Raw genomic sequence first — 14478 nt, 5'->3', positions numbered from 1 at the left:
CATCCATTATTCTGTTAGCCTGTGCCTTTTTATTGGTGGAGTCGAGGCCACTGATGTTGAGAGATATTGATGACCAGTTGCTATTTCCTGTTATTTTGATGTTGGTGGTGGTAGAGTGTGTGTGCATGCCTCCTTTCTTTTGTGGCAGTGGGGTTATTTGTTTCCTGTGCTTTCTTGGGTATACTGAGCCTCCTTGGGTTGAAGTTTTCCTTTTAGTATCTTCTGTAGGGCTGGGTTTGTGGCTAGGTACTGCTTAAACTTGGTTTTGCCATAGAATATCTTGTTTTGGTATGGTGATTGAAAGTCTTGCTGGGTATAGTAGTCTGGGTTGACATCTGTGCTCTCTTAGTGATTGCATGACATCTTACCAGGCCCTTCTGGCTTTCATAGTCTCTGTTGAGAAATCAGGTATAATTCTGATAGGTTTGCCTTTATATGTGACTTGGCCTTTTGCCCTTGCAGCTTTTAATATTCTTTCTTTGTTCTGTACATTTGGCGTTTTGCTTATGTGACAGGAGAATTTTCTTTTCTGGTCCAATCTATTTAGTGCTCTGTAGGCTTCTTGTATATTTATAGGCATTTCTTTCTTTAAGTTGGGGAAGTTTTCTTCTATGATTTTGTTGAAAATGTTTTCTGGGCCTTGGAATTTGGAGTCTTCTTCTTCTATTCCTGTTATTCTTAGGTTTGGTAATTTCATATTGTCCAAGATTTCTTGGATGTTTTCTGTCAGGAACTTTTTAGATTTAGCATTTTCTTTGACTAATGTATCAATTTCTTCAATTGTCTCTTCTACACCTGAGATTCTCTCACCATCCATCTCTGGTTTCTTCAAACTTCTACTGGCCACATACCAACACTGAACCCTACATCGAAGGCCACACTTTCTCTTTCTGGGCTCACAATTTATATCCACAGAGTCCTAGACCACACCCCTCTCCATTCTGCATGTGGAAGGCCATTACCAGCTGGCAAAAGCCATGTCCTGTACAAACTTTAGTCCAACTAAAATCCCACATTTGGGGTTGAAACAAAAACATATTTACATAACATAACTGAGTTTCCAAAGAAGCCAAAACTTCCATTACAGGGGCTGGCCTACAGTTCAGAAGTTTATTCCATTATGACGTGTAGGCAGATATGGTTCTGGAGAAGGAGCCCAGAGTTCTCCATCCAGATCAGCAGGCAACAGGAAGGTAGTGAAACACTGGCTCTGACTTGAGCATTCAAAACCTCAAAACCTCAAAGAGGACACATTTCCTCTCACAGTGCCACACCCACTCCAACAAGGCCACACCTCCTATGGTGCCATGCCCCATGGCCAATAGGGGCCATTTTTATTCAAACCACCACTATTCACCTCAAAGGATTGCAGCAGGTCTGGTGCGCCAAGTATTTAGGGTAACTGTAGCTTACTAAGTCCCATAGGCATTCATTCTTTGTTATATATAATACTTTGTTTTGTCACATATTTCAGTTCTAACCAGGGAGTCATTTGTACCTTACAAATGTCCATTTGTCTCCCTTTACAGTATGTAAGAATTAATGTTGTTCAATGATAATCAGTACAAAATCTAATCTGATGTTTAATGATTGAGTATTAAACATACTAATTATATGGTGTTTTGATTCACGTAAAGCTAACACTTCTGAAAAAAATGGATAAAATTACTTTCAAAATTAAAAGTAATATATATATATATATATTATTTTAGTAATAAAGGTGTGTTGGTTTGAATGAGAATGTCTCCCATAGGTGCATATATTTAAATGTTTAGTTACTAGATAGTGAGACTTTTAAGGAAGGATTAGGAATCCATTGTTGGAGTAGGTGTAGCCTTGTTGTAATGTGTAATGTATGTCACTGGGAGCAGGCTTTGAAGTTTCAAAGGCCTACACCAGACCCAGGCTCTCAGACTCTCTCCCTGTTTCTCTGTCTCTGTCTCTGTCTCTCTCTCTGCCTGAGGATCAGAGGCAGCTCTCAGTTATGTCTTCAGCATCATACCCAGGAAGCCGCCATGCTTCCTGCTGTGACGGTAATGGACTAACCCTCTAAAACTGTTAAGTAAGTCAATTAAGTGCTTTCTTTTCTAAGAGTTTCCCTGGTCCAGTGTCTCTCTAGCTAAGACTATAAGTGATTCAGTAATATAGGAAATTAGTATACATTACTTTTGAGATTTTTGTATACAAATGACTTTGTTTTTAATAAAAATTCTTTGTAAATATATAGAATGAAACTATGTTGACATTACTTTCATAATAGTATGCTGCTGAATAATTACGTACAAGAAATGTGAAGACTTATAAGCGAGGTTGCTCACCGTCATGAAGAAACAGATCTTTCTTATAATATGAAGTTAATTCACGTGTGTGTGTGTGTGTGTGTATGTGTGTGTGTGTGAACAATATTTGTATAGATACAGACCAACTTACCTTTTAAATTCTTTTCTTCTATATATCTTATACTTTTATCTTCCAGATGCATCAAAATCTACCAGTGATTCAAGGACTCTGTATCATTTGTGGTCATTAAGAGGTTTGTACAAACTGAATGGCAAACAGATAAACAGATACACTCCCACGCTGTGGCCAAGGTTAAGGTCAAGATATTGCAAGGGATTGTATAATGTGGACTTTGGAGTTCAAAACAAGAAAATCTAGATTTTCTTTTTGTGCCTCAAGTAGACCTTGTTATATCCAAGTGAGTGTCATAGCTGGAAGTGAGGTCTTCCACTCTCTCAACCTGATTTGTAATATAATCTTTTAGTTTTGCATTTATATTTAGCTCTTGCCTTTCATATTTATTTTTTTCTTTCAAAATTGTACATTTTATTTTATGTTCTGTGTATAGGTTATTGTCTACATGTTTATCTAGATACCTTGTATGTGCCTGGCGCCCAAGGAGACCAGGAAAGGATACTGGATCTTCTGGAACTGGAGTTACAGATGATTGTGAGCTACCATGTGGGTGCTAGGAATTGAACTCAAGTCCTCTGGAAAGCAGCAAGTGCTCTTAGCCACTCAGCCATCTCTCCAGACCTGATCTTGTTATCCCATCTAAATACATAAAACTGTGTCTTTGATGACACTTCTTAAGATAATTTTATGCTTCCTTCCTTCCTCATATGCCCCTGTCTCCATACTTATTTCTGCGAGATCAACTTCTGCTCACCGCTATCCACAACCTGGCTTTACACAGTCTTTCCAGGCATCCTGTCAGTTTTAGGGTTTGTTTGCAGTCACTGTACATAATGTTAGACTATTCATCGTGGTTGCCGAGCAACGGCCTGTCATGGACCCCTTTGGGAATTCCTCAGTTCCCAGATACACTCATTCAAGAAGGCTGTCCTCAGGACATCCATCTTCCTTTCTGGCCTGTATCAGATAAGCACCAGTTGTTGGGTCACACTTAGCACAGCTACTGAGGGCGTAAGTGCTCCCACCCTCCAGAGTGATAGGATCCCCGAATGAATGCCAGTCCTGTCAGCGGGGTCTGGTTGCGACAGAGTGATTACACCCATGTAATCACTCCTGTGTAAAAACTCCTGTGTCCCACACAGCATGCTCTCAGGAGTCAGTCACTTGGATATAGACCATCTAGGAAGCACCTCAGTCTATGACATCTAGGTGTCACCCTTGTCAACAGAGCCCATCGGGGTTTCACCGTCCTTCTAAAAGCTGTCCATAGTCAAGTTCCAGGAAATAAAGCCTGAAACCTTTCTTGGCATGAGCTCCATTCTCATCAGCCGATGCCTTAGTAGATGTACTGACCAATATATTATTCCACACGCACGCGCACGCGCCCACACATGCACCCACCTTACCTCATGTCTCCTGTTGCTCACAATACTCTTCTTTTGTAGTCTCCCCTCAAGCTTTCCCTCTTCCTTCAAAGTCTTTTGAAGGAAGTCTTCAAAGTCATAGTAAGTCTTCAAAATGCAAGTCTTTCCACCTTCCAGGACCCTGCCTCCAACTGACCAAGGCCTGTGAGATTTACCCTAGTCTACTCCTTTAGCACTTTATTTCCCCCTACTGATTTGACTACTGTCACGTTTTCTTCAAAGAATTCCAACATTTTGCACTTAGGAAGGACCTTAGATAATTTTTGCTCTTTGCTCTTTCATATTAGTGATTAATCAAGGCCCTGGACAGCTGAGCTCTGTTTTTGAGGACTAAGCTTGCCTTCCCCTTCCTGTAAACCCTGGGAGGTCTGGAGCTCTGCTTCTCTCGGGCAGGGTCTTATCACTGAAGATTATGATGTTGGCCTGCGGCTATTCAGTACAGGGAAATGGAAATCTAAATTCAAGGCCTATTGGGAAAATGAAATGTTTCATTGCCAAGGGCCAGATCACCAATAGCTACCAAACCAAACCAAACAAAACATAAAAAAGTTTTCACTTTGTATAAGTCACACTAGAATGGCTAAGGCAGGGGCTGAGTCGGGAAGATCACTGATGGCCCTGATGGTCAAGGTGTTCTATACATTAGGAAAAGAATCGGGTTACACTTTGAAGAAGACACTAGGAAGGGCATACAAATTCAGATGCAGGTTCAAGTTGTGGAGGGGTGTGCATGTGTGTGTGTGTAGGTATACATTTACATATGTATACACATATGTATACTCCCAAATACGTATTGCAGTTGAGTCTGTATGTAGGTGTGTGCATCTGTGTGTGGATGGCCGGCCTGTACTCTGTGGTGAAAGTTTTGACCATGACCAGTTTTAACACACTACACCGTGGAGTTTCCAGCTGTGCCTTATTCACGTGTGTGCACAGCAAACATTTGTGTGGTTCTCGAGACCTTTTCTCCAGGAGCGTTGCTGGCGTGTGGCGCGGAGCAGAGCGGTCGCTTAGCATTCGTGGCACTCTGGGATTCACCCCCACTGCAAAAATAAACAACCAAATAAAAGAATGAAGGAGCCGGTGAGCTACAGACTGCTGGTCCCCAGGGCTCTTCTCTATCATCTCTCAGGGCTGCTGGTTCCCAGGGCTCTTCTCTGTCTCTCAGGGCTGCTGTTTGCATGCTACACTCAGGCAGCAAATGGGCCAGAATCTCTGACCTTGTAACAGTGACACCACACGATTCCCTAGTGTTCCCGAGGGAGTCAAGTCCCTTAGCTTGAATACCAAGGCTGCACTGCAGCCTCTAGTGAACTCCAGGTGTGTAGGTCTGGTGGCCAGTGAACAGATCTGGGCCACGGGATCTGACTCTCTGGGCAAGCCTACACTGGATTTAAAATGATTACAGGAGACAAGTTAGCTGCAGTTTGACATTTTTAAGGGCCATTTTCAGTTGCTGTGGTAAAGTCATGCAGAAAGAATATGCAGATTTCAGTGTACGCCTGCCTGATATAATCATTATCTCCCTTCTCCCTCCACTCCCCCAGCCCCACAGAATCCTTCACTGTTTCCTCCATCTCCTCACAGACCCTGCTGGTCCCAAGCATATACTCCTGGAGACCTAAGCCAAGCTGCCCCAGAAGCATGTCTCTGCTTAGATTTGAACCTCCATTTCTCCATAAGGCAGCATTGAGTGATAAAATGCTCCTGAGTCAGGTGTAAAGCAAATTCCACCAGAGGCCAGCTGTCTGGAGATCAACTGAGCTTCAGAAGAAGGGGAAGTGAAAGCATTCACATCTCTCAGGACAGACTCAGATGTGCAAGAAGACATTCCTAGGCTGAAATATCCAAGTGACTTCTTGGGGAAATCTGATAGGCAGGAGAATGCCCCTCTCAGACCCCAGCACATGAAGTGATCCTGGTAGCACCTCGCTTGGCCACAGACACAGGCGTGACAGAGCATGCCTAACGAAAGGCTATTGTGAATCCCAAAGCCTTGGTTTTTGTTAACGAGGGCCATGACATTTTGAAAAACTCCTCCATTCTGGTTAAACAGTGACAATCCCTCTAACGACAGAATTTGGATTCCAGAAGTAAAGTAGCTTATTTCTCTCGATTCTTGCCTTCTCTGTGCTATGGACCCTACTTTCAGGAAATGTGTTCTTGGAACACCTAATATTCGCTAACTGACCTCTCCCTAGTTACCCCTAGCAATGGCCAAGTGCAAATCAAACATGAAATTTGCCAACCCCTGACCCTTTCTGCCCTGTATCTATGCTAGCTTGTAAGCTAATTGCAAGCTCTAAGTTTTATGGGATCCCCTGACCCTGCAGGTATATTTTTTTTTCCAAAGAAAGGTCTGAGCTGTATTGAGTGACTCGTTTCCTTGTCTGCCCTTCATTTTTGCCAACAGTTCAGTTTCACAAGACCTTTCTTCTCCTTCCCCAACCTTAGGGCTATACATGGCTGGAAATAGATTTTCAGGCCACCTTCTGTTGGGAATACGGACGAGCTGGGCTGGCCAGTGAACCACAGCACCCATCTTGTTTTCTGCTGCCACAGAGCTGGGGTTATGTGTGTGCCACCATACAGTTTTCCTTCTACCATAGAGTTCTGGAGATGAAACTCAGGTCCTGATGCCTGGATGAAAAACTTTTTACTGACTGAACCATCTCATCAGCCCCAGAGGTATTCATTTCTATACAGTAGGAGGATCCAGGCAGTATCGATGGGACTTGATAAGGCAGGGGCAGGTGGCACGGGAGGAGAACTCCCCCTTTCAGTGGACTAGGAGAAGGGATAGGGAGAAAGAGGGAGGGAGGGTGGGACTAGGAGGAGTTGAGGGAAGGGGCTTCAATCAGGATATACAATGAATAAATTCTAAAATAAATTATAAAAGAAAGACGCGAGGGGCGGGGCAAGATGGTGGCGCCGGGAGGACTCTCATTCTGAACAGCAGCACATTGGGACAGGCACAGTGATCAGCAAGCAGAACTCTTGGCCCTAAAACACAAGTGATTGTGTTTCTCAGGTGAGAGGATACCCCACGGTGGGGGATTCAATCAGCTTTAACTCACCCGGCTAAACTGCGGAAGAGACCCTGGTTCCGCCAGGCGCTTGGTCGCCAGCCCAGAGCCACACACCAGCGTGATCTGGTCACTGTCCCAGACTGAACTGTGGGCCCACAACATCACAGACTGGATTTTCCAGTAGAGAGATAACCCTACGGAGCAGGAAACGATTGGGACTGACCTTAGGTCACCCAGACATCCCCTGGAAAAGACTCGGGTTCCGCGGGCACCCCAGGAGCCAGAGCCGGGGAACCAGGTGCCGGCACAGAGCCTGGCCTGCCTGCGCGCCTGATTCGCCGCCTCAGATAGAACTGCGGGCCCCAGGGCACCAGGGCACCAGAGGCTGAGTTTCACTGTCGGGTGCAAACCCACAGGGAGGGAAACGGCTGGTCTGATCTCAGAGCACTCAGCTGATACCACCACCCCGAAAAGGTCTCGGGAAAATTACCCAGTTTAGGGAGACGCCCAGGATCCCAACAGCCAGAAAGGTGGAGCCACCAGCGGGCGTCTGTGCCTGTGGGTTCTACTCGCCGCCACCCCAGACAGAACGGTGGTCCCCAAAGCAAAGACTGGGTGTCCCTGGCAGGAGGAAACCCCCAGGGGGGGGATCATCAGGTCTAACACTCAGGACACCCAGCACCAAAAGACTTTCTGGATTCACGCAGACTCTAGGGTCTAGCCTTCTACTGTAGGCAGGAGCTCTGTGCTCATCCGCCATTATTGAGTACCACTAGGGCACTGGGGCACACAACTGCATCCTCAGACCTACAAAAGCCAGAGAGACATTACAGCAGCCCTCAGATATTGATCCAAGGATCAACCAGTTACCCCTAGCTAGACTGACAAAACTGTGGGAATCCCTGGGGGTCCTTCAGGAGGGCTGCGCCCACAGCATCTGGACCAGAGCAGTGCCTGCAGCCGACATCCCGGACAGGGACACACAGCTTCCGGTCCAGACTGAGGCACCCAGCCTCCAGACCAGAGCGGCACCCCCAGGTGCCAACTCAACCTAGGTGCACATTCTCCGGGCCCAGAGCAGAGCACTCAGCCTCTGGCCCAGAGACTTGCTGGGTGCTCCTCTCACTTTCCCGGACAGAACTGTGTACCGCAGGATAACAGACTGAGTTTCCCTGTTGGGAGAAAACCCCACAGCTAGGGAATCAGCAGGTTCTTCAAGAGGACTGTACCTGGAAAACTGTAACAACAGCAGCAGCTCACTAAATTTATAACGAGAAACCCAGCAGTGGGGCAGCTGTCTTGAGAACTTCTATGGGTAAGAGGAGAGCCCCCCCCCCTGCCTAACAAAGACCACAGCTACAACTCAGTGCTATACACCTGAGGTGAGCAGTGGCAATTCCTGAGAAACAATGGCCATACAGTGACCATAACCAAAAAGCAGAGGAGGACTCCTTTAGGAAAAATCATCTTCCGGCCAAGGGGATTCTCCCTACCTCAGGACTCCAGAAAGCACAGAAACTAACAGCCAACACTTAAAACAGCCCAATGGGGAGAGGTCAGCGTAAAAGCTCAACCAATAAAAGACAGAGCAATATGGCATCTCCAGAACCCAGTTACCCAGAGGCAAGTAGCCCTGGACACCCCAGCGTAACTGAAATCCAAGAAGATGACCTAACATCTATGCTGATGAAGAGGATAATAGAGGAAACAAATAAAATGCATAAAGAATTAGAGGAAGATAAAAACAAACAGATCATGTCTATCCATAAAGAAATGGAGGAAATTAAAGACAAGCAGATTATGGCCATCTGTGAAGAAATACGGGAAGATGCAGCCAAACAGTTTGCGGCCTTCAGAGAAGAAATAATTAAATCACTGAAAGAAGTAAAATCAACAGAGTTGAAGGAACTAAAAGAAAAAGAGGAAAATACAATCAGACAGGTGAAGGAAGTAAACAAAACAAATCAAGACCTGAAGATAGAACTGGAAAAATTAAAGAAAACACAAATGGAGGAAATAATGGAGAGGAAGAATTTAGGGAAGAAAACAGGAACTACAGAGGTGAGCATAACCAACAGACTACAAGAGATGGAAGAAAGAATCTCAGGTGTAGAAGATACAATGGAAGAAATCAATGTATCTGTCAAAGAAAATGTTAAATCCAAAAAATTCCTGACACAGACCATCCAAGAAATCCAAGACAGCATGAAAAGACAAAAACCTAAGAATAATAGGTATAGAGGAAAAAGAAGACTCCCGTCTCCAAGGCCCAGAAAATATTTTCAACAAAATCATTGAAGAAAGTTTCCCCAAGTTAAAGGAGAAGCCAATAAGAATACATGAGGCCTATAGAACACCCAATAAATTAGACCAGAAAAGAAAATCCTCCTACCACATAATAATCAAAACAGTAAGTATACAGAACAAAGAAAAAATTCTAAAAGCTGCAAGGGAAAAAGGCCAAGTAACATATAATGGCAAACCCATTAGAATCACACCTGACTTTTCAACAGAGACTATGAAAGCCAGAAGGGCCTGGATGGATATCATGCAGACCCTAAGATAACACAGATGTCAGCCCAGGCTACTATACCCTGCAAAACTCTCAGTCCTCATAGACGGAGAAAACAAGATATTCAATGACAAAAACAAATTTCAACAATACCTACACACAAATCCAGTATTACAGAAGACACTAGAAGGGAAAATACAACCCAAGAAAACTAGCTACATTCAAGAAAACACAGGAAATAAATAACCTCACTTCAGTAAAACAAGAAGCAACCAAGCACACAACCTGATGACCACAGCCAATATCAAAATCAAGGGATCTAACAGCCACTGGTCATTAATCTCTCTCAACATCAATGGACTCAACTCTCCAGTAAAAAGACACAGATTAACACAATGGATACGTAAACAAAACCCAGCAATACAAGAAACACACCTAAGGCACAAAGATAGACATTACCTGAAGGTAAAAGGTTGGAAGACGACTTTCCAAGCAAATGGATCCAAGAAACAAGCAGGACTAGCCATTCTAATATCTGATAAAATAGACTTTCAACTAAAATTAATAAAAAGAGATGGGGAAAGACACTTCATACTCATCAAGGGAAAATTCCACCAGGAAGACATCACAATCCTGAACATCTATGTCCCAAATACAAGAGCACCCACATTTGTAAAAGAAACATTGATAAAATTTAAACCACATATAGATCCCCACACATTGATAGTGGGAGACTTCAACACCCCACTCTCAACAAAGGAGAGGTCAACAAAACAGAAATTAAACAAAGAAACAATGTCTCTAAAAGAGGTCATGAATCAAATGGACCTCACAGACATTTACAGAAACTTACACCCAAATACAAAAGAATTTACCTTCTTCTCAGCACCTCATGGAACTTTCTCCAAAATAGACCATATAGTTGGTCACAAAGCAAGCCTCAACAGATATAAGAAGATTGAAATAATCCCTTGTATCTTGTCTGATCACCATGGAATAAAGTTGGACCTCAACAACAACAGAAATAGCAAAAAGCCTACACACAGATGGAAACTGAACAACTTGTTACTAAATGACAGCTGGGTCAGGGAAGCAATAAAGAAAGAAATTAAAGTCTTCCTAGAACTCAATAAAAATGAAGACAACATACCCAAACTTGTGGGACACAATGAAGGCAGTGCTAAGAGGAAAGTTCATAGCACTAAGTGCCTTCAAGAAAAAATTCGAGACAGCTCATTCAAGCAACTTAATGGCCCACTTAAAAACCCTAGAAAAAGAAGAAGCAGACACACCAAAAAGGAGTAGACGGCTGGAAATAATCAAACTCAGGACTGAAATCAATTAGAAACAAATAAAACAATTCAAAGAATCAATGAAACCAAGAGCTGGTTCTTTGAGAAAATCAACAAGATCGACAAACCCTTAGCCACGCTAACTAAAAGGCAGAGAGACACCACCCAAATCAACAAAATCAGAAATGAAAAGGGGGACATAACTACAGACACTGAGGAAATCCAAACAATCATTAGGACTTTCTTCAAAAGTCTATATGCCACAAAATTTGAAAATCTAAATGAAATGGACAATTTTCTTGATCAATTTGACTTACCAAAGCTGAATCAGGACCAGGTAAATCAATTAAATAGTCCTATATCCCCCAAAGAAATAGAAGCGATCATCAAAAGTCTCCCATCCAAAAAAGCCCAGGACCAGATGGCTTCAGCCCAGAATTCTACCAGACCTTCAAAGAAGAGCTAACTCCAATTCTTTTCAAACTATTCCACAAAATAGAAACAGAAGGAACATTACCAAACTCATTCTATGAAGCCACAGTCACCTTGGTACCTAAACCTCACAAAGACTCAACAAAGAAAGAGAATTTCAGGCCAATCTCCCTTATGAACATTGATGCAAAAATACTCAACAAAATACTCGCAAACCGAATACAAAAACACATCAAAGATATCATCCACCATGACCAAGTAGGCTTCATCCCAGGTATGCAGGGGTGGTTCAATATATGGAAATCCATCAATGTGATCCACCATATTAACAAACTGAAAGAAAAAACCACATGATAATCTCCCTAGATGCTGAAAAAGCATTTGACAAAATCCAACATCCATTCATGTTTAAAGTCTTGGAGAGATCAGGGATACAAGGCACATATCTAAACATAGTAAAGGCAATATACAGCAAGCCTATAGCCAACATCAAACTGAACGGAGAGAAACTTAAAGCAATCCCACTGAAATCAGGGACAAGACAAGGCTGCCCACTCTCCCCATATCTCTTCAACATAGTTCTGGAAGTCCTTGCTGGAGCAATAAGACAGTTGAAGGAGATCAAGGGGATACAGATTGGAAAAGAAGAAGTCAAATTATCACTATTTGCAGATGATATGATAGTATACATGAGTGACTCTACCAGGGAACTCCTACAGCAGATAAACACCTTCAGCAAAGTGGCCAGATACAAAATTAACTCAAAAAAATCAGTAGCACTCCTGTATACAAAAGACAAAAGGGCTGAGAAAGAAATTAAGGAAACAACACCCATCACAATAGCCACAAATGACATAAAGTATCTTGGTGTAACCCTAACCAAGCAAGTCAAAGTCTTGTATGAAAAAAATTTCAAGTCTCTGAATAAAGAAATAGAAGATATCAGAAGATGGAAAGATCTCCCATGCTCATGGCTTGGCAGGATTAAGATAGTAAAAATGGCCATCTTACCAAAAGCAATCTACAGATTTAATGCAATTCCCATCAAATTGCCAACACGATTCTTTACAGACCTGGAAAGAAAAATTCTCAACTTCGTATGGAATAACAAGAAACCAAGAATTGCTAAAACAATCCTCTACAATAAAAGAGGTATCTCCATCCCTGATCTCAAGCTGTACTATAGAACAACAGTTATAAAAACAGCATGGTACTGGCATAGAAACAGAATGGTGGATCAATGGAACCGAACAGAAGACCCAGAAATAAACCCACACACTTATGGACACCTGTTCTTTGACAAAGACACCAAAACCATACAATGGAAAAAAGATAGCATCTTCAACAAATGGTGCTGGTCCAACTGGATGTCTACATGTAGAAAAATGAAAATAGATCCATACTTATCACCCTGCACAAAACTGAAGTCCAAGTGGATCAGAGACCTCAACATAAAAACAGACACATTAAATCCGCTAGAAAAAAAAGTGGGGAATACCCTAGAACTCATTGGTACAGGAGAAAACTTCCTGAACAGAACACCAACAGCACCGGCTCTAAGAGCAACAATTAATAAATGGGACCTCATGAAACTGAAAAGCTTCTGTAAAGCAAAGGACACCGTCATCAAAACAAAGTGACTGCCTACAGATTGGGAAAGAATCTTCACCAACCCTTTATCTGACAGAGGACTCATATCCAGTATATATAAAGAACTAAAGAAGCTGAAAAGCAGCAAACCAAGTAATCCACTTAAAAAAATGGGGAACAGAGCTAAACAGAGAACTCTCTGTAGAGGAATATGGAATGGCAGAGAAGCACTTAAAGAAATGCTCAACCTCATTAGCCATTAGGGAAATGCAAATCAAAACAACCCTGAGATTTCACCTTACACCCATCAGAATGGCCAAGATCAAAAACTCAAGTGACAACACATGCTGGAGAGGTTGTGGAGAAAGGGGAACCCTTCTCCACTGCTGGTGGGAATGTAAACTTGTACAACCACTCTTTAAATCAATCTGGTGCTTTCTCAGACAACTAGGAATAGTGCTTCCTTAAGATCCAGCCATAACACTCCTAGGCATATACCCAAAAGAGGCTCAAGTACACAAAAAGGACATTTGCTCAACCATGTTTGTAGCAGCTTTATTTGTAATAGCCAGAAGCTGGAAACAGCCCAGATGCCCCTCAACTGAAGAATGGATGCAGAAATTGTGGTACATCTACACAATGGAATATTACTCAGCAATGAAAAATAAGGAAATCATGAAATTTGCAGGTAAATGGTGGGGCGTGGAAAGGATCATCCTGAGTGAGTTGTCCCAGAAGCAAAAAGACACACACGGTATATACTCACTCATACAAACATACAACATAGAATAAACCCACTAAAATGTGTGTATTTAAACATACTAAGCAAAAGAGAGGACCCTAACTAAAATGTTCAATACCCATCCTGAAAGGCAAAGAGGATGGACATCCGAAGAAGAAGAAAACAGGAAACAACCTAGGAACCTGCCACAGAGGGCCTCTGCAAGCCTCTGCCATGCAGACTGTAAAAGCAGATACTGAGCCTGATGGCCAACTGTTGGGCAGAGTGAATGGAATTTTATGTAAGAAGTGGGAAATAGTAAGAGCTGGAGAGGACAGGGTCTCCACAAGGAGAGCAACAGAACAAGGAAATTTGAACACAGGGAACTTCCCAGAGACTCATACTCCAACCAAGGACTATTCGTGGAGATAACCTAGAACCCTGACAATGCAGCCACTTCTGATGAGAACTGATAGACTAAGATCAGAAAGAAGGAGAGGAGGACCTCCCCTATCAGTGGACTTGGGGAGGGGCATGCATGCAGAAAGGGGGGGAGGTAGGATCGGGAGTGGAGTAGGGAGGGGCTTATGGGGGGATACAAAATGAATAAAGTGTAATTAATTAAAGTAAAAAAAGAAATAAAGTTAAGCTGACAAAGAAAAAAGAAAAGACGCCAGTGACATGTGATATAAATCATGATCAAAGATTTTTACTAAAGAGTTTCTGAACATAAAAAAAAAGAGTTAAAGGAAAGGTTGACAGAAGAGGTTGTGTCTGAGCTGAGATGTGTGGGCAAACAGTATCTTGTGTGCGTCTTTGGCTTCAGGCTCTGCAGGCTGGTTTTGAGCCCTTGTCACTTGGTACAATGTTACATTTACAGTCCTGTCGCTGCCACAGTTGGAGGTCCTCAGAGACTACCGATCTTATGCACCTTCTCTCAACCCTCTTACTTGTAGATACTTTCCACAAGTAAAAATAAACTTAGCACTCATGTGAAGATTTTGGTTTCCCTAACAGAGGCCACTTTCTTGGTTTACAGAAGAGCTGACTTTGTGGGGGACCA

Source organism: Meriones unguiculatus, chromosome 10 (assembly GCF_030254825.1).
Source record: "Meriones unguiculatus strain TT.TT164.6M chromosome 10, Bangor_MerUng_6.1, whole genome shotgun sequence".
In the NCBI taxonomy this organism is placed as follows: Eukaryota; Metazoa; Chordata; class Mammalia; order Rodentia; family Muridae; genus Meriones; species Meriones unguiculatus.
Note: the sequence above shows the minus strand (reverse complement) of the source record.